Source organism: Triturus cristatus, chromosome 4_1 (genome assembly GCF_964204655.1).
Source record: "Triturus cristatus chromosome 4_1, aTriCri1.1, whole genome shotgun sequence".
NCBI classification, from domain to species: Eukaryota; Metazoa; Chordata; class Amphibia; order Caudata; family Salamandridae; genus Triturus; species Triturus cristatus.
In genome coordinates, this window is record NC_140585.1 from 383,490,354 (window position 1) to 383,510,853 (window position 20,500).

At 42.0% G+C, this 20,500-nt stretch overlaps 1 long non-coding RNA gene across 1 annotated transcript; it reads left to right on the forward strand.

Moving 5' to 3' along the window:
* Positions 1-241: 241 nt before the first annotated feature.
* Positions 242-16,414, forward strand: LOC146854987 (uncharacterized). The gene is made up of 3 exons (XR_014980774.1): positions 242-374; positions 1,251-1,334; positions 13,133-16,414. It is a non-coding gene; the product is annotated as an uncharacterized LOC146854987 (long non-coding RNA).
* Positions 16,415-20,500: the final 4,086 nt, after the last annotated feature.

Below are 20,500 nucleotides of genomic sequence, written 5' to 3' on the forward strand. Positions count from 1 at the left end.
TTGTTATTGTTGTTATATTCGTTTAAACCTTCGGGTACTAATCAGCTCTCCGATATTGCCATGGTGTTATTCTTATGGGCGTTTGGTAAAATAATAATGGGTTGTTATTTAATGGAAAAATGTTGTGCTTAATTTGGGAACTATGATTGAAAAAAAGATGTGCATATTATGAGTTTTGAACATTTAAAGACGGCGCTGAGCGTGCTGGTGCGATTAACGAATCTTTTCTCATTCATGACGTCATGCATCAATCTGTGCGTCGTAGTAAGATACACGCTTAAAAGCTGCTCTTAAAATGAATTTGGTTGCTTCCTTTCCGGACTGTGGGTATGGAATCTCGTTTCGAGAGGCGTCAATCGTAACGCTGCATTTACGTAAGTGAACACCTTGGTGGGTTACGCCAGTTATATATGGCAGGTCGTAGAAGTCGGCAATTATTAGGTTGATGTCCAATTACTTATCGAAATGCCGTTCCGTTTTGTATTTAGAAACTTTTGTCGTGTGCCAGGATATTGCTGAGATTACTTACAATTAGCTTTCTTTTTGAGATTCGTTTCGTATACAAGAAGCTAGTCTTGGATCCCGTCTCTTATTTATTACGAGTCGATAATATTGCTGAAGAACTGGTTTTTAGATTAATAAAGTCTTTCACATATAATTTTGAAACTCGTTCCCCCAAAAAAGAAGTTATTGCTACATTAGAAAACAGCCCTAATATCAGAATATTGGATCCCATTTGTTATTATTACGAGTCGATATCAATTAATGATGAGCAGGACATGAGATGTGTTCTCTGATTGGGTACGGAGTGATGTTACTGTCCACATTTTTTAAAATATCTACACATAATATCTGTGTGCCCAGTGGAGCATACATGGCTGTTGAGGAAATAATTATTTATACTTATGTGTTTATATAATAGTAACGATTAGGGTATCTGTCTGATTATATTCACTCCCCGGTTGTTGATATTCGGGGTAATAGAAATACAATATTCTGACTGATACATCGCTGGGATATTTGTTATGGACAGATACAGGAAGTGCTCATATGTCGTTGGGATGGGTGGGTCCCTTTGGATACATAGTTCCCTTTGTTTTGGGGTGTCCCCTGTTTGCTTATGTCACATTAATAGATGTGTAATCAACTCCAATTAGCTGCCTCCCCAGGTACTTAGATTGGGGGAGTTACTATTGTATTGAGATTATAATTTGGTGAGACCATAATGGTTGTTATTCGCTCATTTTTAGATAAACTATACCATATTTGATGACCCTTATCTTGGATACTTACAGAGAAAATATTCATAAACGAACAATTTTGACCACTTTCTGGTGAGACCTCATTTATTTATCCATCTATGCACATTGGAAATATCATGATTTTATTGTATCAACTGGAGTATGTTTAATTGTATTCATATCAGCTATATGTGGTATTATATCACGTACTGATTTGTCCCATTTCTCCCTTCACCTCTCTCCTCTCTTTTCTTTTTCCCCTAAGTGAGGCAATTGACTCATATGATTGTAAATAGTATTAATTTGTAAAAATTGGTTGTTCTTAAGTTTGTGTATATATATGTATTATAAAGGAATACATTTGTTGTGATGGTGATTAGTAGTGTTTATATGTGTTGTTTGACATGGCGTATTAACTGTTTTCTTATATATATGTTTGTGATCTAAGTTTTAGTGCCATGAATGTGATGGGATTATAATGTCTTTTCTTATCAAATGTTCATGTCTGTATTTATGTCGTTATTTAGACGTTGTTTTGTGTTGTTTGCAGCCCTGATGAAGTTCCGTTAAAAAGGAACGAAACACGTTGGCTGTTGCTTTTATATTGCATAAAAAGAAGAATAAAGTATTACTTTGAGCTAACTCGTTTTCACGAAGTTGTGACTTCATACCTGGTGCCACCTCCATTTTCCTTCACTCCTGTTGTAATTGTTTTACTGCTTCCCACTACCCCTATTCAGCAATCATTGCTTCCTTTATCTCCTCTTCCACTGTCATTGCTTCCCACCTCCACATTCACTTCCCCTCTCCCACCATCACCCCTTAACGACACATTGCCTTGTGCTCACCCTGCATTGGGTTTTATTCACCCTAATCTGTTTCTCTCAGCACCAACAGCATTGCTGATCAATGTCCATTTTAGGATTTGTCTGCTCTAAACAAAAAGCACCATAAAGATTTTATTCCCTTTTTCCTTTCGATTTTTAGCAAGACGAGACAGTCAGTGGCTTCTGGTGTGGCCATACTTCTCTGTTTTCCTGAGATTGAGGGGCAATGGTGGAAGGTAATAGAGTAAGGTTCTGCAGCATGCTAAACTAAAGGCTCATGTCTGACTTTAGGGATCTCTGATAGAGACTTAAGGCACTGCATCCTGCATCGGGAAAGTGTCAGTTGCAGCAAATAGCTAGAGCTATTGGCTTTACCAGTGCTTGTTTTTCATTTGAGCACTGTGCTGTCACCCCAAAATCACCTCTAACATCCATATCTACAACGAATACCATTATGTCTTTTACTGTAATATTTAATTTACTTTTTGATTTGCTTACGTAATTGTAATTTATTGAAACAAATGAGTCTTTTTGCCCGCAGTTCCTAAACAAATTCATCACAAATTTGTTATATCAATATTGTGCTAGATTCAGTTCTTAAACACTCTACAATATTGACGCACGTTCATAAAATAAGACATTTCAAAAATAGGTACTAAATTAATCCAAAGGAACCCCACCTTCTCTATATAACCTATTCTTCCAGGGTCCTCGCAATACAAGGCATATTTATGGTACACATCTATGCACTATGAAAAAGGCAAGCCTTTTATTGAAGGCTTGGCTGTAGAAGGAGGGTGCAGGGAAGCCACAGAGCTTCCATAATAGCCTTAACACCTGCTGCCAAGGGCTATACCGGTTGTTAAAGGCCCTTAACCTGAGTCAGGCCCGAGCCGCAGACAAGGGCCTAAAACATCATCATCATCATCAGCAGCAGCATTTGTAGAGCGCCTGGTTACACTAACGGTGTGCCCTGCGCTGAGCAGAATCTCAGAAATGACACGAGATAGGTAGGTGAGCCCTAGCTGTCATGTTTCAAGGTCTATCCTGGTTTATCGGTGGGAAAAAGCCAAGTTTTCAGCCTTTTCCTAAAGGCAGCTTCACATGGCTCTTTCCTCAAATCCATTGGTAGTGAATTCCAATGTTTTGCTGCCTGGTATTTGAAAGAGCAGCCTCCTAGCCTGGCCTTCCTAAATCTGGGTACTATTACCAATGATTTTCCTTCAGATCTTAGGCTTCTATTGGGGTGTAAGGTGTAATCATGTCTTGTAGATAACTTGGGCCTTTATTTGCTAGGATACGATGGCAGAAGCACATTGCCTTGAACAGGATCCTCTTGCCCACAGGCAACCAATGCAATTTGGCCAGGGCCTTTTTGTTGGATGATCTTCTAGGTAGATTCAGCACTAGCCGGGCAGTGGCGTTTTGGACTGAATGCGGCTTCATCAGCCTTTTTTCTAGCTACACCTAGGTATAGAACATTTGCCATAGTCAATCTGAGAGGTGACCACTGCATGTATTATAGTTTTTCTGGCTTGAACCGGTAGTAGGTCAATGATTTTTTGTAGGGTTTTCAGCTTTCCAAAACATTTGCCTGTTATTTTTTGGATTTTATTTTCATATGTCAAGTTGGGGTCAAGCCATACTCCAAGGTTCTTGACTTCGGTTTTAGGGGTTGGGAGCTGGCCAAGTGCTTCCAGCCACCAAGCTGATGTCCAGATAGAAGGCGCTCTTCCCATTACCATCACTTCTGTCTTACTGCTATTACGTTTTAAGCAGTGGTCTGCCATCCATGCTGTTACTTCCTCCATACATTGGGAAAATTGATATGCATTATGATCTGGGTTTTGCGATAGTGTGATGATAAGCTGAGTATCGTCAGCGTATGATGCAATGGACACTTTGTAGCCTTCCACTATATTAGCAAGGGGTCCTATATAAAGGTTGAACAAAGTGGGGCTCAGTATTGACCTCTGGGGAACTCCTTGTAATAGGGAAGATCTCTTGGAAGTGAATGTGTCTTGTGTAACCTGGAAACCCCTTTCCGCCAGAAAGGATTTCATCCAGCTCAGAGCCATACCCCTGATTCCACAAGATTCTAACCTCTGTAGGAGGAGGCCATGGGAGACTGTATCAAATGCTGCACTGAGGTCCAATAGGATCAGTGCAGCTGTGTGTCCTTCGTCCGCCCGTTGTCTTAGAGTTTCTGTGGCCAGGAGCAAGGCGGTTTCAGTGGAATGTGCGGCACGGAAACCTGATTGTGAGCAGTGTAGCAGGTCATTACTATCGCTGTGTTTTGTGAGCTGAGTGTTAACTATTTTTTCTGTGATTTTAGCAAAGAGAGGTAGGAGCGAGATGGGACGTAGATTATCAAGTACCTCATAATCTATTTGTGTTTTTTTCCTTAATGGGCGGACCATAGCTTGCTTCCATTCATAGGGAACTTCTCCCGATTGGAAGGAGTGGTTAGATAAGTTCTGATATGAAAGGTACGATACATTTTGCTCCCGGTAAAAAGATTTTGGGACGGGCTGGGTCCCTAGGGGAACCTGATTTGATTCCGTTTGCTAGTTTCCCTTTTACATCTGGCTCTGGCATTATAAATTCCTCTAGGGTTGGATCTTTGACTACTGTGGATGTAGTGTCTTTGGAGCTAGTGGCCTGGCGTGCTTCTCTAGGGAAAGTATCATAGATCGTTGTCACTTTCTCTGCAAAGAAGTCGGCAATTCTATTGCAGTATTCCTCCAATGTGGAGGGGGGCTCTGTTAATCTATCTGCTGACTGTAGGGATTTTAATAAAGCAAACATCTCTTTTGAGGAGTTTTTGGCCATTTCAATTTTCCTAGTGTGGAACTCACAACGAGCTTTCTTTACCAGAGCATTGTATGTTTTTTGTTGTTGTTTATATTCTCCTTTAATTTTCGCACAATTGTTCTTACGCCACCTGCGTTTCAACTGTTTGCACTTTTGTTTGGCCTTCATTAAGGTGTCATTGAACCATGGAGCTGAGATGCTCCCCCTTCTTGTATTTTTGGTCGTCCAGGGGGCTATTTCATTCAGCGTTTCTGTTATCCATGATCCCACTTGTCTGTTGGCTAGGTTAATATCCTTGTCCAGCTCCTGCTCATTTTTTCGTAGTGCCTGAGTGAATGAGTCAGGATTAAACTTCTCCCACTTCCTGCGGGTTACTAACTTTTTAGGTAAGCTGACTCGTGGGTTTGTGTGTGGGATCTGAAACGGGATTATGTGGTGATCGGACAATGGGATTGGCCAAGATGCTCCCACTTCCATGTCAGTTATGTTAGTGAAAATAGGATCTAAAATGTGTCCTGCTTGATGTGTTTTTGCATTAACTTTTTGAACAAGGTTTAAGATCATGAGGTCTATACACACAGTTTGTGCCTCTGGTCAAGTAGTTTCATCAAAGTGTATATTAAGGTCCCCTAGAACGAGGAGTTTGCTGTGACGTATGGCTGTGTGTACGATTTTTTCACCTAAGCTGGTTATGAATTGTGTTTCTGGCCTTGGAGGACGGTAAATCAGGAAACCAGCAATGGTATCTTTACCTGCTATTGAAAGCGTGAAAAGGAACCCCTCACATTTGCCAAGGTCTGTTTTTTTAATGTCGCATTTTAGCGTTGATTTATAGAGTATTGTAATCCCCCACCCCTTTGTCCAACCCGGTCCTGTTGTGCTACCCCGTAGCCTTCCGGTAGGGCATCTAGGATATCTGGGGTAGAGCTGTCATTGAGCCAGGTTTCAGTCAAAAACATGGCGTCGTTTTTTTTCCCTCCAGTACATCGTGGATTTCATGTTTATGTTTAGTTAGGGATCTACAGTTCAGCAAGAGGAAGGACAGTCCTTCTCTCTGTTGAGTATTCATTATTGTTGAGGTGAAGTCCTTTCTGCAATTGCCGCAGGAAAGTTCCTCCTTTTCTCCGTGTATATTGTGTTTACAAGCTTCCATAATAGGTGGCATCAGGCTCTTTGGCTCATTTGCTGTGTATTTATCATGATGGGGTAACCCACAGGCAGGGGTCCTGGCCCCTGGGCCCGGACGGGCACGGACAGGCGCAGACGGGCTGGCCTTAGGAGCGCCTTCAGTACGCCAGCGGCGCGTCCGCTACGCGTCCGCTGGCACATCAGAGTTAAGTAGGGTGTTGCTCAGTGAAACTCCTCCTCCACTCCTCCCCCTCCTCTTAGAAAACCAGGTGTGGGTAATTGCACTCTGCTTTGCCACACCCTCCAAACAATCGGCACCGCGCTGGACCAAGGCAGGAGAGCAGGTAAGAATGAGGCTTGTTTAAAAGCGATTAAAAGCGCTATGTGAGGCTTAGTTTAAATGAAAATAAAATGGTTTAAAACAGGATTTTTAAAGCAGTTCACAGTGGTGAAAAACTCTTCCAGCTACATGTGAGATGTGATCAGCTCTCAGCTACAGCCTATCGTTATCTGCTGCGCGTCCGCTGGCACATCAGAGTTAAGTAGGGTGTTGCACGGTGAAACTCCTTCTCTGCTCTAGATAACAAAGGAGAAGGCCTTTAACAACTAGTATGGCCTAAGGCAGAAGGACTATTAAGGCTAGTAGAACATTCCACCCGCTCAGGATTGAATGTTCTAAAATAAAAAGAGGGAAGCATGAAGACAGACATTGGAATGTTGGAGACCGGGCTCATACCAGCCATTATAAGACCAGGGGCAGTATTACAGACAGTGCCAGTATTACAGAAGGGGCTGCACAAGCGTTTGCAGCTCCTTCTGTAATACCAAAGTGTCCAGGGGGTGCGCAAATCGGACGCAAATGCCCGTTGCGCCCCCAGGAACTTTCTGTAATACGGCCCCAGAGCTACTCCATTGTCTTCAATGGTGCTCTCAACATTCCAATGTTCTAATTTGTGTTACAAATAGCTGTCAGCAGTGGTCCTGGAGTCTTAAGATATCATAGCTTGTGGATAGCCAGGCACAGAGACAACTGCAAAACCAGTCTAATCTGTGCTTTGAACAGCCACGGAAATTATGTGGTGTGGAGGACCAAATGATGTATCAGGGTTTACTAAATTATGCGGCTAGAAAAGGCAAATTAAATCATGCGGTGTAATTGTACACATTTTGTAATAGTATTGCCTCATTATTTTATAATTTTTGCACGTGGAAACGCCGCATGGGCAAATATTTCACCTCATTTTTACCAGATTAACAACCAAATACAGCTATTAGCACCTGAAAGGTGACCAGTTCACCTTTGTGAAAAAGGCCTTTCACTGCACAGCAATCAATACATATCACCACGTTATGACTAACTTTTGATCTGTTTAAGCGAGAAACGATTTAAAAGTGAAAATCTGCAGATTGTGTCGCAGATGAAGCATTAGTTGGCAAATACGGCAAACCTATAATTACACGGAGATTGCCACAGCTACAGAATCGCATAATTCTAGTGGCCCTGTCCTTAATGAATCACATTCTTCAAGGCCTGACATCAAATAGTGCATGAAACATATATTCTAAATAGCAGAATCACATTTAGTATGCACCGCGGCTATATTCTAATTTGACATTTTTTCACCACTTTGGGCAGTAGCAGCGTCAGATGTCAAGAGAAGTAAATTCTACCAGAAAGTGGTTAGCTTTCATACTTTCCATTGAGAAGGGCTTTGGCAAAATTACATGTTAGGCGAGCAAAATGATTTGACCTTTTCCCAACCCTTCATCAGATAATAATTTAAACATAAAAGGAAAAGCCTGATAGCAATATATTACATTGTAGGACATGCATATTTAGTTAGGATTTACTCACCCACAGGGAATTGTAGAAGCCACCATGACAGCTCCCTGATAAATGTGAGAACAAAAAGTTATCGACGAAAAATAGCTGGTAACATATGACTTTGCTCGCCTCCTTTCCACTCCAAGCTGTGATTTGGTTTATTTTACTGTTTTCTGCTTTTTACCCCCTCACCAGGCTACTGTGCTTGGAAATGTGCTGGTTAGCTGCCCCGAGTCAGCACGATTGGCAATGGTGGAGGATTAAAGTATCTTCCTCCATTCGTTTGCCCAGAAGCCCTCTCTGATCCCCCTTACAGAGGAGGCAGAGATGCCCTCCGGGTGTTGCCAAAGGACTGGGGCCCACAGTGAGTGACTCCCTGATGTATCTGAGCCATGGCAAAGTATTACCACAACTTGGGGTCAAAAGGATATCCTTTAATATGTTTCTAAAGTATTCCAGCTCTGGGACCAGCCATAATCTCAGCCAATACAAAATTGGTTTCAATCTCACTATGGCATCAATATTGCCTACATTTAAGTCTATTCTGTAAAAAAACCTTGGTATGCCTTGTGGAAGTCTAAGTGCTGTTCTCAGGAACTTGTTTTTGGCAATACCCAACGGATTAACATTACTGTGACCCCATAGTTCAGAGCCAAAGGTATCCGCAGCCAAGGCTTGAGCTCTCCAGATATCCAACAGTGAGGACATAGGATGAAAAGATGTGTTCCTAGCAAAATTCAACTGTGGTTAAGGAGTAATCTACTCTTGGCGACCTGGCTGTTCCATGAGCTGGTGTTGGAAAGGCGTATACCCAAGTAATCAAAGTCTGAGACTCTCTCTAAATTGACTTCCCCTGGTCTAACTGTTCCTCGAAATTGTCTGTGAGGGTGGATAGCCATAAATGTGGTTTTGTCTGCATTTATTGCTAGCCCATTGGTAGTACAAAATAGAGTAGATGAATCAGTGACGTAATGATATCAACTATCCCTGTAATAAAAGGATGAATGTGAAATTAACTGATGCACCTATTGTAAACAAGCTTGGGCTAAGCCAACAGGTTTGGCTTTAACGTGCTAATGCATGCAAAAACAGACATTAGTGATGCGTGGTTGACAACACGAAAGGAGAGGTCTTCAAACTGGGGGGGGGGCCTTGGGCAGGGCATAAGTGATCTCAGGGGGGAGAGTGGGTGCCAGTCTCTGGCCAAGAGAAGCATCATGTTTTATTTTAAGTGTTAAAAGCATGAGCTGCAGTATGCCACCTTGTAATGGCCATCACTAACAACTTTTGTCATTTATTTCCTGACTGGGAGTATGAGTTAAAAGGGGTAACAGAGCTTGACTGCAATGTTTAAATATGTTTAGACATATTCAAAATTGCAAATTTAGCAGTATAATTAAGAAGTTTGAAGGCCACCACACTAAAGGGATACACCTTGGCTTGGCAAATTCACACCCACTTCCACCAGGTGGGTGACTTACCTTGCTGCATATACTGAGAGCAGGCGCTTTTTCTCACTCCTGGAAGGTTGGGGTGACTTTACAAAGGACTGTATGTGTAGCCTGAGAACTGAATCAGCCACCAGTCAGTCAAAGCACTTTTGTGCAACAAGTGGGCATTCTGTTACCACCAAATTAACTTGAAAACCATGTCCTAAACAAGTAGGTAAATAGCAGTCATCTCAATCATTACATAAAGGTTTTTTTTTCTGAAACAAGGTTACACCTCTTGCCTCCTCCCTACCGCTGAACTAATCCTCCCTTTGCCGGCAGAGAGCAAATATAAATATGTGCTCTTATTATATCACTCTCATGAATCATGGTCTACAACAATTTTTAAATGAATTTGAATCAAAGAAATGAAAACTTTAAAATAAAAACTAAATTGTGTTGTTACCCTTACTTCATAGCATCATGTTGCATGGTATTATGGTCTGTTAATTGTCAGACACAGTTGATTGCCTAGGGGTTTGTTTCTTCAAATCTAATCGTCAATTAAGAAAGTGTTCCACACTGGCCTTTTTACCAGGGTTGGACGCTTCAGGGGTCGAGCGACCAGCCGACGATATAACCAGACCTCCAGGGGCTTTGATCGCCGAGGTTGTGGGGGTACCACCCGCTAAAATTTCTATGCCACCCGTAACCGAGGTGGCAGAGGCAAGCAAAACTGAGGCGGTTATAGAGGACAAAACAATTCTGGCGACTCCTCCTATGCAGGTAAGACTCCTTCAGGCTGGAGATATCTTGCTGGGAGGCCGAATTGGGTTGTTCCTTCACATGTGGGAGAGATTAACACAGGACACTTGGGTACTTCAGACGGTACAGGGTTTTCAGATAGAGTTTTATTCCTCCCCTCAGCAGAATTGCAGACCCCAACCTCTACATTTTTCCCGAGTAGAGAGGTCTTTTATAGAAGATGAGGTGAGGTCTCTGATGGAAAAAGGGGCAGTTGTTGAGACAGTGCCCCATCCTCATGCTTTCACCAGTACAATATTCTTGGTACCAAAGAAAGACCAGGGATTCTGACTAGTCTTGAATCTCAAAGAATTACATTCCTGGATGGTGTATCGCCATTTCAAAATGGAGGGCATACACTTACTGAGAGATCTCTTACTAGAAAAATATTGGATGGTACGCCTCGATCTACAGGACCCTTATCTGGCAGTACTGGTTTTCCCTCCACGTCGGAGGTTCCTACAATTCCAGTGGGGACTCCATTGGTTAGAGTTTTCTGCCATACCCTTTGGGCTTCCGTCCGCCCCTTGGTGTTTCACCAAACTTCTAAAGCCGGTGGCGCAGTATCTGAGAGAGAGAGGGGTAAGACTAAGTATTTACTTGGAGGACATACTCATTATGGCACAGAGTGCGGAAACAGTACTACTACATCTAGCCTGGACGACCCAACTCCTGCAAGATTTCGGATTCGTCATCAATTCAGACAAGTCCATACTGACCCCTGCCCATTCGATGGAGTTATTGGAATTTCAAGTGAACTCAGTACTGGCTCAATTGTTACCCCCTTTGAAAAAGATGATTTTGATCAAGAAAGAGTTGAAGAGAGCGCTTGCCTCTCTGACTATATCATTGAGGATTCTGGCGCGTTTGGTAGGCCTGTTAGCTTCCTTTATTCAGGCAATTTTCCCGGGTCCTCTCCATTACCTGGCACTCCAAAGGCTGAAGACCATGCACTTGTGCAAGGGTCTGAGCTATACGGGACAGATTCTGCTATCCACAGAGGCCAGGACAGAGATATCCTGGTGGCTGAAACACATGGACACGTGGAACGACAAGGCCATTTTCGCGCCAGTCCCAGAGATGGTCATAGAGTCCGATGCCAGCCAATGTGGCTGGGGAGCCCGATGCGGTTCAGTGGAAACGGGGGGCAGATGGTCCCTGGAAGAACAGAAATTACAAATAAATTGCCTGGAACTGTTGACAGGGTCTTATGCGATCCGAACACTTTCTCCACGAAAGGCGAGTTGTTTGTTGTATCCTGCTGTGGATGGACAAGGTCTCAGCAGTGAGATATATTAATTGTTTGGGTGGCACAAGGTCTCGGCTATTGGTGGAAATAGCCAAAGATTTTTGGCACTATTGTCTGCTGCACCACATCTCAGTGACGGCGGAGTATATCCTGGGCAGCTCCAATGTGGTAGCAGACTGGAACTCACGATTTCAGCGATTGAAGACTGCATCCCTGAGCATTCCAGCAATTGAACAAGAAGTGGGGTCCATGCACGTTGGATCTCTTTGTGTCCAGGCTGAACACTCAGCTTCCTCAGTTCGACAGCTGGCGACCGGATCCTCAGGCACTCTACTTGGATGCATTCCTTCAGTTATGGACAACAGGCAAGCATTATGCCTTTTCCCCTTTTGTCATGATACAGAGAGTGTTGGCTCAGTTCCGCAGACAGAGTGCGGAATTAATCATGATCTCCCCATGCTGAAAAGCACAGGCAGGGTTCCCAGTGGCTTTGGCCTTGACGTGTGCTCTTCCAGTACGACTCCTCTCATTCCAAGAATACTTCTGGACCCGTTAGGTCAAACTCATCCACTAGTAGTACAGGTTCATTTGTCCCTCATGGCATGGAGACTTTCAGGAGATGATGGCAAATGCCAGGAGTTTCGCAGGAGGCAATGTTTTTCCTGTATCATTCTTGGGCACCCTCTACACACAAATGATACGGGTTGGCTTCGCGTAGATGGGTTGGTTGGTGTTCTGAACAACAGGGGGATTCCGTGGGATCCGGAATACATATGAATATTAATTTCTTATCTGAAATGGCTAATCAAGGTATGGCTTACCGGACGATGAATAATTTCCGTTCCACGATTTCGGCTGGTCATCCCCATGTAGATGGTAAACCAGTGGAGGAACATAAACAGTGAGAGGCATCAGATTGGTGAATCCACCGAAAACTAGATATTCCACCTTATTGGATGTGGATGTGGTACTTTGTTTTCTTAGGAATTGACCTGCGAATGAGGGTCTACCTCGGAAACAACTGCCAGCTAAACGTACGCTATTATTATGTTTAATCTCCTGCAGTCTCGGATGTTCGTGCACTGGAATTGGCAGGTAGAGTATTTACCGCTTCATGTGTCTTGTTTACAATTTCCCAAAGAACAAAGACTAATTCCAGATGTGTGACATATCGTGCTTTTCCACACCACAGCAAGTTTTGTGTTGTTCAATGCTTGAAGTGCTACGAGGATTGTACTTGTGAGTTTAGAAATGACGTAGCAGAAAAATTGTTAATCTCATTGCAAGATCCTTTTTGCCCAGTCTCTCCAGTGACTTTAGCCAGGTGGGTCACTTGGTTGTTATGACAAGCTGGTGTTGATATTTCTGTATTTGGAGCTCACTCTGCAAGGGGAGCAATGGCTTCTAAAGCATTATTAATAGGTTCTCGTTTGGAGGACATCATGACTGCGGCGAATTGGTCTTCTGATTCGACATTTAAAATGATTTTATTATAAACCAATTGTTGATGTGGCATCTGCAGTGGTTGATCAACTTTAAATTAGCACAATATGAAGCCTCCGTGGACTGACATAGAATAAAAAAATTCTAGCTGACACGTCAAGAATTTTCAGTTCTATTAAGGACACGGAGGCAAGGATTATCCCACCATTGATTACCTTATAAAACATGTGATGAACAGTTATGGTTTTTGACAAACGTTTGATATATTGTCTTGGCACATGTTAGGATAATTGTTTATGGGTTTTTGTGCCCGACGTTGTTAAAAAATGTGTCCAGATATTGGAATATTACAGCTTCTGTTCTCTTTTCAGGAGATCAGAACAAGACGACTTGGAGGGTCTTGAGGGATCACCGATGAGATGATTGAGAGAGTTATCTTCTTTAAAGTTCTGGTTCAGGTCGATGGAGTGGATCGACGGAGTTCGGGTTCGATGGTTCAAGTTCATGGACTGTGATTATTGGTTTGCAAAGAAAGAGGATATACTATTGAGTTCAAAAGCATTTATACACTTATGGGGAAGTCATTGGTGTATACAGGGAAGAGGCAGCCCTTCCAGGTTATGATGCTTTAAGTTTTATTGGCTGCTGTATTTGCTTCAGTAAAGAAAGAGAAGCATAATCCTCGCCTCCATGTCCTTAACAGAATTGAAAATTCTTGACGCGTCAGCTAGAAGAGTTTTTATTCACCGAAATGGCTGGGGTAGCAAAGTGATATCACATGCCCTGTGACCTCCACTTTCACTCACACACGCACATACTGACACATACACACAAATTCACACATATACACTCTCTCACACATAAACACACTCAAGCATGCACACAACAAACATTAAAAGCATTTTTTTACTTACCTCTGCTGCCATGGAAGGGCATATTCCAGTTTATTGTATTTTTATTACACTATTAGTGAACGATATATTTTATTTAATAACTAATATGTAATACAAAAAATTTACAGAAAATAAAGAGTGGAGCCCCAGCTGCACCCGTGCTCCTGAATTCGCCACCTCTGAGGCCAGGGGTCGCAATGACAGTGCTTGGGGTAGCAAAGTGCAAGCCAGGGGTCGCAGCTGCCCTTACAATCTTCCATGTATTTCCAAATTATGCCTGACTAAGCCAAGCATAAGGTAATTTCAGTGGTACAGATCAAAATTCATTCACACAGTATTTAGTAACATTGTGCATTTCAGAATCTTAATGCTCGTGTTTCGCCTTTAAAATTGATGGCTGCAGTGAACGTCCATCACCAGTATTCCACGCCCGCCATTTTTCTTAGAGGCCATCTTTGTGAGAGGAGGGCTCAGCATGCTATTTGATGCCTGACCTCTGTACCACGTGTTTGAGAACTTACAAGCATTTCACAGCCTCCTAGCTATCAGCACAGATGCTAGGCGAGCAGAATCTTTCTTTCGGCCAAGATTTGTTATTAACTGTTGCTGGTGGCCCACATATTGGGTTGGAAAATGTGAGTCTGCACAGATGGGTCACCTGACAGCAATAAGCGACAGGTGACAAGATTACCTTTTATTAATATACGAGAAGGGTATCCAGGACAACTGAAGGAAGTTATAACATCTGAACACACGGGGTTAGAAAATCTATTAATAATTGCAATTTCTCATTCACTATACAAAATTGCTAAACAACATTTTTAATGTAAAATCTTCTCTGAGTCAGAATTATGTATTATTTAGGAATTGGGTATAAAAGTTGATCATTTTAAATAAAACAAATCAGCATATTAGATACAACATACAAAAAGAGGTGACAGTCGACTTTGGCTTTCTTAAATTAATATGTTACTCTTAATAGCTGTTATTGAGGATGTTTGAGTGATGATGGCCAAAGTATTAGGAAATAGTGCTTGATTTGCATAGCTGTTTGTGCCTATAAGTTTGGCTTCTTTATGGAGTGCAAAATGTATTTAGCATTTGTGAAAGGATTTGCTCTCAAGGAGGGTTCTGGGAATGTCCTCCTGTACCATGGGAATGTGGGCGTTTGAAGGCACGAAACACTAGCAGATTCCTTTCTGAACCTTCCTACCTTGGAAAGGTTCAGAGATCTCTTCCTGACAAGTCAGGAGTAAGCCCTTTTCCAGGAATAGGAGGGGAAAAATGTGTTGGCCGTTGTTTTTTTTACATGTGGAAATATAAGTATGTATTTTTTAGACAGAGAATGGAGTTCAAATCTTTAACACGGTTACAATTGTGAAACAGCCACTGATACAGGTGTTCACAGGTAATCTGGAAAATGTTCGAGTATTCCAAAAAGTTGTAAGTTTACACCTGTAAGGTAATAACTCGTGGTTCGTGATTTATGACTTTGTGAATCAGGTGCCTTGTTTTTTTCTGCATCAAAAATAGGGTGTACCCTTTTAAAGTTAGCCTTAGGGCTATTTCTCAGTTTATGCCTTTTAGGAAGGCACTCAAGACCTGGCTATACCCTCTTTAGACCATCTCTCTGCATATAGAGGTATAGCAAGCATCCTCCGGAGGGTGGTCTACAGCGCCTTGATGCCTTTGGGTAATTGTTTGCGTTTTACAAATGTTCAAATCAAATCAAAGTTGTCAACAAGTAGCTGGAGTAAACAGTAAAAAAAAAAAAAGTAAACTCAACTGCCCTTTGTGCTCTGGTAATCGTTATATCCTACCCACATTTTCAGTAATTCTTATAATATGTGCCTTTAGTGTAAACATGCATAACATGCCATGTGTCAGGAAATCTTCAAGATGGCGAAATTCTTTGGGGCACACTCAACTTGGGCTCTGATGGCTGGGGAAATGTGTTGGGTGTGCCACAGTTATCCTAATGTCCTTCCACATCTAACATCTAAAATCTAGAGGCAGGCACTGTACCCACAACAAACCCAGAGACAGACTTCTGATAGGGCAAGAGCAGGGTCCTGCAGCAACCAGACAGGGGATCAACAAGAATTGTCTTGGTGTCCTGCTCTCTCCCTTTCAGTACACCCTAACTATTACATGTATCTCAACAGATCTGTAAAACAGGATTTCACACTGCACTGTCAAAAACAATGACCGTAGCCCCATCTCTGCCCATTCAGTCATCTTGTTGCTTGCTCCTGAGAGGCATTTCACACCTGTTAAAGGCTGAGCACAGGCTGAGAACATTCAAAAAGCTACTTTCCTTAATATTTAATATTTATTTATTCACAATTGGATTGGATTGTAAAAACTATCAAAATAGTAGTTTAATTGTTTTTTCTAGCTGATCCCAGTCCTGAGACACAGTAGAAGTATTTTAATCTGTTCTCTGGTTTTCTACATAGAACTGCTAGGCCTGCCATAGTGAAAATAGCTTTTCGGGTGTTGCAACTTTACGGACATGGTAATAATAATTTTCAAGAAGCCAGTTTTTTAAATATCATGCACCCTACTTTATGGAATAGAATGCTTACATAGACTTACTAATGTTTAAAAGGGAGGTTTTTACTTGTCGAAAAGGATTATTGTAACAGGTTTCACTGCAGGTTGCACTGCAATAATCAAGCTTGACAGGATAGGCCTGATCCATATATGCACTGCAAATATAGTGGATGGCCCAATAGATGCTGCAGTCCACAAGTGGCATTTAACGTCCCGGCCATGGGTGCACCCTTTACACCATATACTAGGGGCGTGAAGGCAAGTTAACCCCTTCCCCACTCATGACGGAGCCGCTCCGTCATGAGCCACGGTTGCCGTGTGCTCATGACGGAGCGGTTCCGTCATGTCACGGCCGTTGGCGGCCGCTCCGCCTACGCGGCGCTGTTTCCCCGCCTGTGCGGGGGGACAACGCAACTGGGCGGAGTCATGACGGAACCGTTCCGTCATGAGCACAGCTCAACCGTGGCTCATGACGGAGCGGCTCCGTCATGAGCACAGCGCCACCGCGCTGCCCCCCCGCACCCCCCAGCGCTGCGGCGGAATTCCCGCCGCAGCGAAAGGGTTAATTGTGCCAGTCAGGAATAATCACATCGAGCCTCTGACGCAAGGTGTACATGCTTAAATTATGCAGATATGGTGGTGACAGTCATAGTCACTGGTGCATTTTTGTTCTGCAGAAAATGCTGATTTTTACAGATTTCTTAGTTTCTTGAAGATTTTGCATATTTTGCAATTTTTGTGTATTTTTCTTTTAACTTTTCAAAACTACCACTGATTTTCTTCATCTGTCTGAGTTTCCAGACAGAAAGAAAATGTGTAGAAACATCAGAAAGAAGGGGGAATGACTGAGGCTAAGTAGGTGGTGCCACAGTGGCACTCATTAATACAACAATGCTGCCACTGACTGAAGTACTCATTCATTTTAATAGGCTCTCTGCTGAGATGCAGCGTGGGCTGGACAGTGGACCCTTGCTTAGTATTGTTGGGAAGACAGCCAGCTAGGTGACATAAGTCGCCCTGTGACTCCTATCACCTAGAATTTGTGTACAACAAAAAGCAAAGGGTGGGCTGGAGGAAAGACATATGAGGGTGCAGATACTCGGGCATCAGTACATAGATAGGCATAATGAGAGATGTGTGGGGCTATGTGAGGGAGGTAGAAACTTTGACATCGGGGCCCCAATGTTGGACAGAGACCAATATATTTCAGATTTCTCTCTAGCATTTCAGAATTTTGAAAATGGATACAAGCGGTGCAGTCTGGTGTGCTTTTCTGATTATGTTTTTTAACTGGTCTAGGAAACATGAAAGAGATTTGTGGCAATATTTCCACATGTCACATATTTTTCCAGAGATTTGAGGTAACCTGGCTGTCTGGAATGAATGAGTTAGAACAACAAAGAGTTCTCCTGTTTCAGTTATTTCTAAAGCATACACGTGCATACACCAGAGTGAAGCAACCTCTGCCTTTGAACGCACAACAAATGTGACAAGATTAAAACGAATTCTAAAGGTATCCTTATTGCTCATGCACCTTCTGAACTCCAGCATGGTTGTGCACCCCCCCCCCCTCCCCCCCTCCCCCCCACAATTACTTACAGGCTTGAAGCTGCCGCTCCAATTCCCAAAGGGTGAGGGGTCCAGAATACTTTGGATTCTGTGGCAGATCAGTGGTTTGTGACCACAATTATCCTAGCAAAACATTGATGCATACCTCACCGACTCACAATTTGGGAATGAAAACCCTTAACACACCCTTTCCAATTTGCCCTTGATATGGGTTTCTAAACCCATTTTGCAATTTTTCAAAACCGCATACCGGGGTTTGTACATTAGAAAAACCGATTTGGCTTTAGCAAACAGCAGTCCCTTAGGAAAGTTTGAAATTATTGGACGGTGCAGGTAAAGCATCTTGATAGGAGGAGAGTGTGCAAGATCACATTCTAAAGCTGTTTCACCTGTAATTGTGGATTACATTCACAGATAGCTTGATTTTTTTAGTGCAAAACCACTAATCAAATTTAAAAAAAATGTGTTTTTTCTATTATCAATGGATTTTGACAGAGAAGTAACTATGTGAGTATATGTACTCATATAGTTGGCGTGTGGGCATTTCAGTAAACGATTTTCCTGGATGTTTGGGCACACTGACACATGTACATGTAAAATTGGTGTTTCTACAGGGAGAAAAAATATATACCATGTAGCGAAATAAAAAGAAAAAAGTAAGCTAGAACATTTCGGCGTTTTGCTTTTGACTTTGAGAATAATTGTGTGTATATTCTTGACTGTGGCAAAGATATCCATAAAACGTTTCCAGGATCCCACCTGGAAAGTTACAACTAGGACTGGTTTCTAAGTGAAACCTGGAAATGTTTTGTGAATTCCTGAAATGAGTAAATCTACACTCATACGGCATTGTCATCCCCTAGTCCCGGTTTACTCATTTCCATCATATCACTAAGAATGTGTCCTTTAGTGTTAAGCAGCAATATGAATTTGGGAGGCAGAGTGAAGGATATAAAAGACACCATAGAGGGTAAAGGCAGAATAGAGATGAGGGATATGGCCATGAAGACATTTACAGGTGATGCATAGAGGCAAAATAGACGACAAGAGTGAAGAGGAAGTCAACACAGAACAAAAAGGGACGAGGCAATGGAGCCAGTATAAGAAAAACAGAAAATAAGATGAATAGCAGAACTGTAAATGAAGCAGAGACTGGCAACAGAGAAAGGAGAATAACAAATGTGGAAGAGAAGATGAGAAGGTTAATGGCTTGAAAAATAAGAAACATAAAGATTTTCTAGAGATTATAGAGTTGTTATAGGTACAAGTAATCATAATGCACTGCACAAAACTGTGGCAATATGTGAGTGCAGCCATTTTGTGTTTTACCTCCTACTGCTATTGCTGCGACAATACAGTAGCCCTGTGCTCTAAACGTTTTTCTGCAAAAGGTACAACTATACAATGCATCTCAGTCTTTTTCTATCTGATGTACAGCACATTGGTACCTGCTTTTGGCTGTAGATAAAAAGCTGGCGTGATGATATACCGATTGAGAAGAAAATCAATTTCCTTATTGCTGAACTATCTTTATTCCAATACGTGAGTTTGTAAAACCTTGAATTTTAAGTCCCCTTCCTGATAAAGACCCCACCACAGGGTCACGTGGGGGGTCATAAGGAGTAGATCTCAGCGGGAGTGACACAACATTTACAAAAGATGCTCATAAGAGCCTTCAGAGAAGGTTCACAGACGCAGATGTCAATACAAATTTGGAAGCCTTGTCCCCCCCTCATGGTAAGCTAAAGGCTTGGCAATGTTTATAGAAGCATATTTAAATCACTTTTAATAAGCCACAGTTACCTTCTACTCAAATGCAAGAACTGTTTACTGAACAGGCGCGAAGCTTTCTCATGTTCATTTTATGAATGATGTATCATTGACAACAAGAAATTCGACTTAATCAATCACAGTGGCAGTAGCAATAGAGGAGCACCTACCTGCTCACCTACGGAGGACATTAGATGTTTGTTTTGGACCTTTCACCATACGCAGCGAGTCCTGGTTACAAATCTTAGAAAAGGTTTTAGAGATAAAATAAGAAGATATTCAGGAGTGAAAAAAAGTTGGTACCAAAAGCCTATGCTATAAATAACTGTTCCCACTTTAATACAAATCTCAAAATGTCATCATGATATAAAAGTTGTTTTCTTTAAGTGATGGGATGTATAGTGGTCAGTTTATTGAGGGTGTTGTCCGGAGGATTATCAGGGGTTGAGAGAGGCATTTCACTTGAGACCGGGAGGCTGGTTCGTATTATTGGCGCATGGTGAAAGCACTTTTAGCAACTATAACAATGCAATATCCCAACATAACAGGCATGTGATTTCTTTGTTGGATTTGTATTTTCTTCCTAAAAATGGCAATAACATTTCTATTATAAAAAAAACCTGAAAAATGTTTCTCAACATTAATATCAATGAAAGTTTTGTGGATAGTATTGCTTTTCTGTTAATTTAAATATCTTCCATTTATCATTTCCAGATTATACCATTCGCATGTACTTTTCTAGGCATTTACGAGGCAATAATTTATAAAATGTTTGTATTAATTATTTTAGTAGACTTTGAAGCCGATTTTGGCTGGCATGAGCGTATTGTAAAGTAATGTTCAATTACTTACCAGTAATCTTCATTGCTCTGTGCCATAACTTCCTTTTCCCAGTTCCCACTGTCTGAGTAAAGATCCTTCCTCTCCATGGAGAAAAGCCTTGCAAATTGT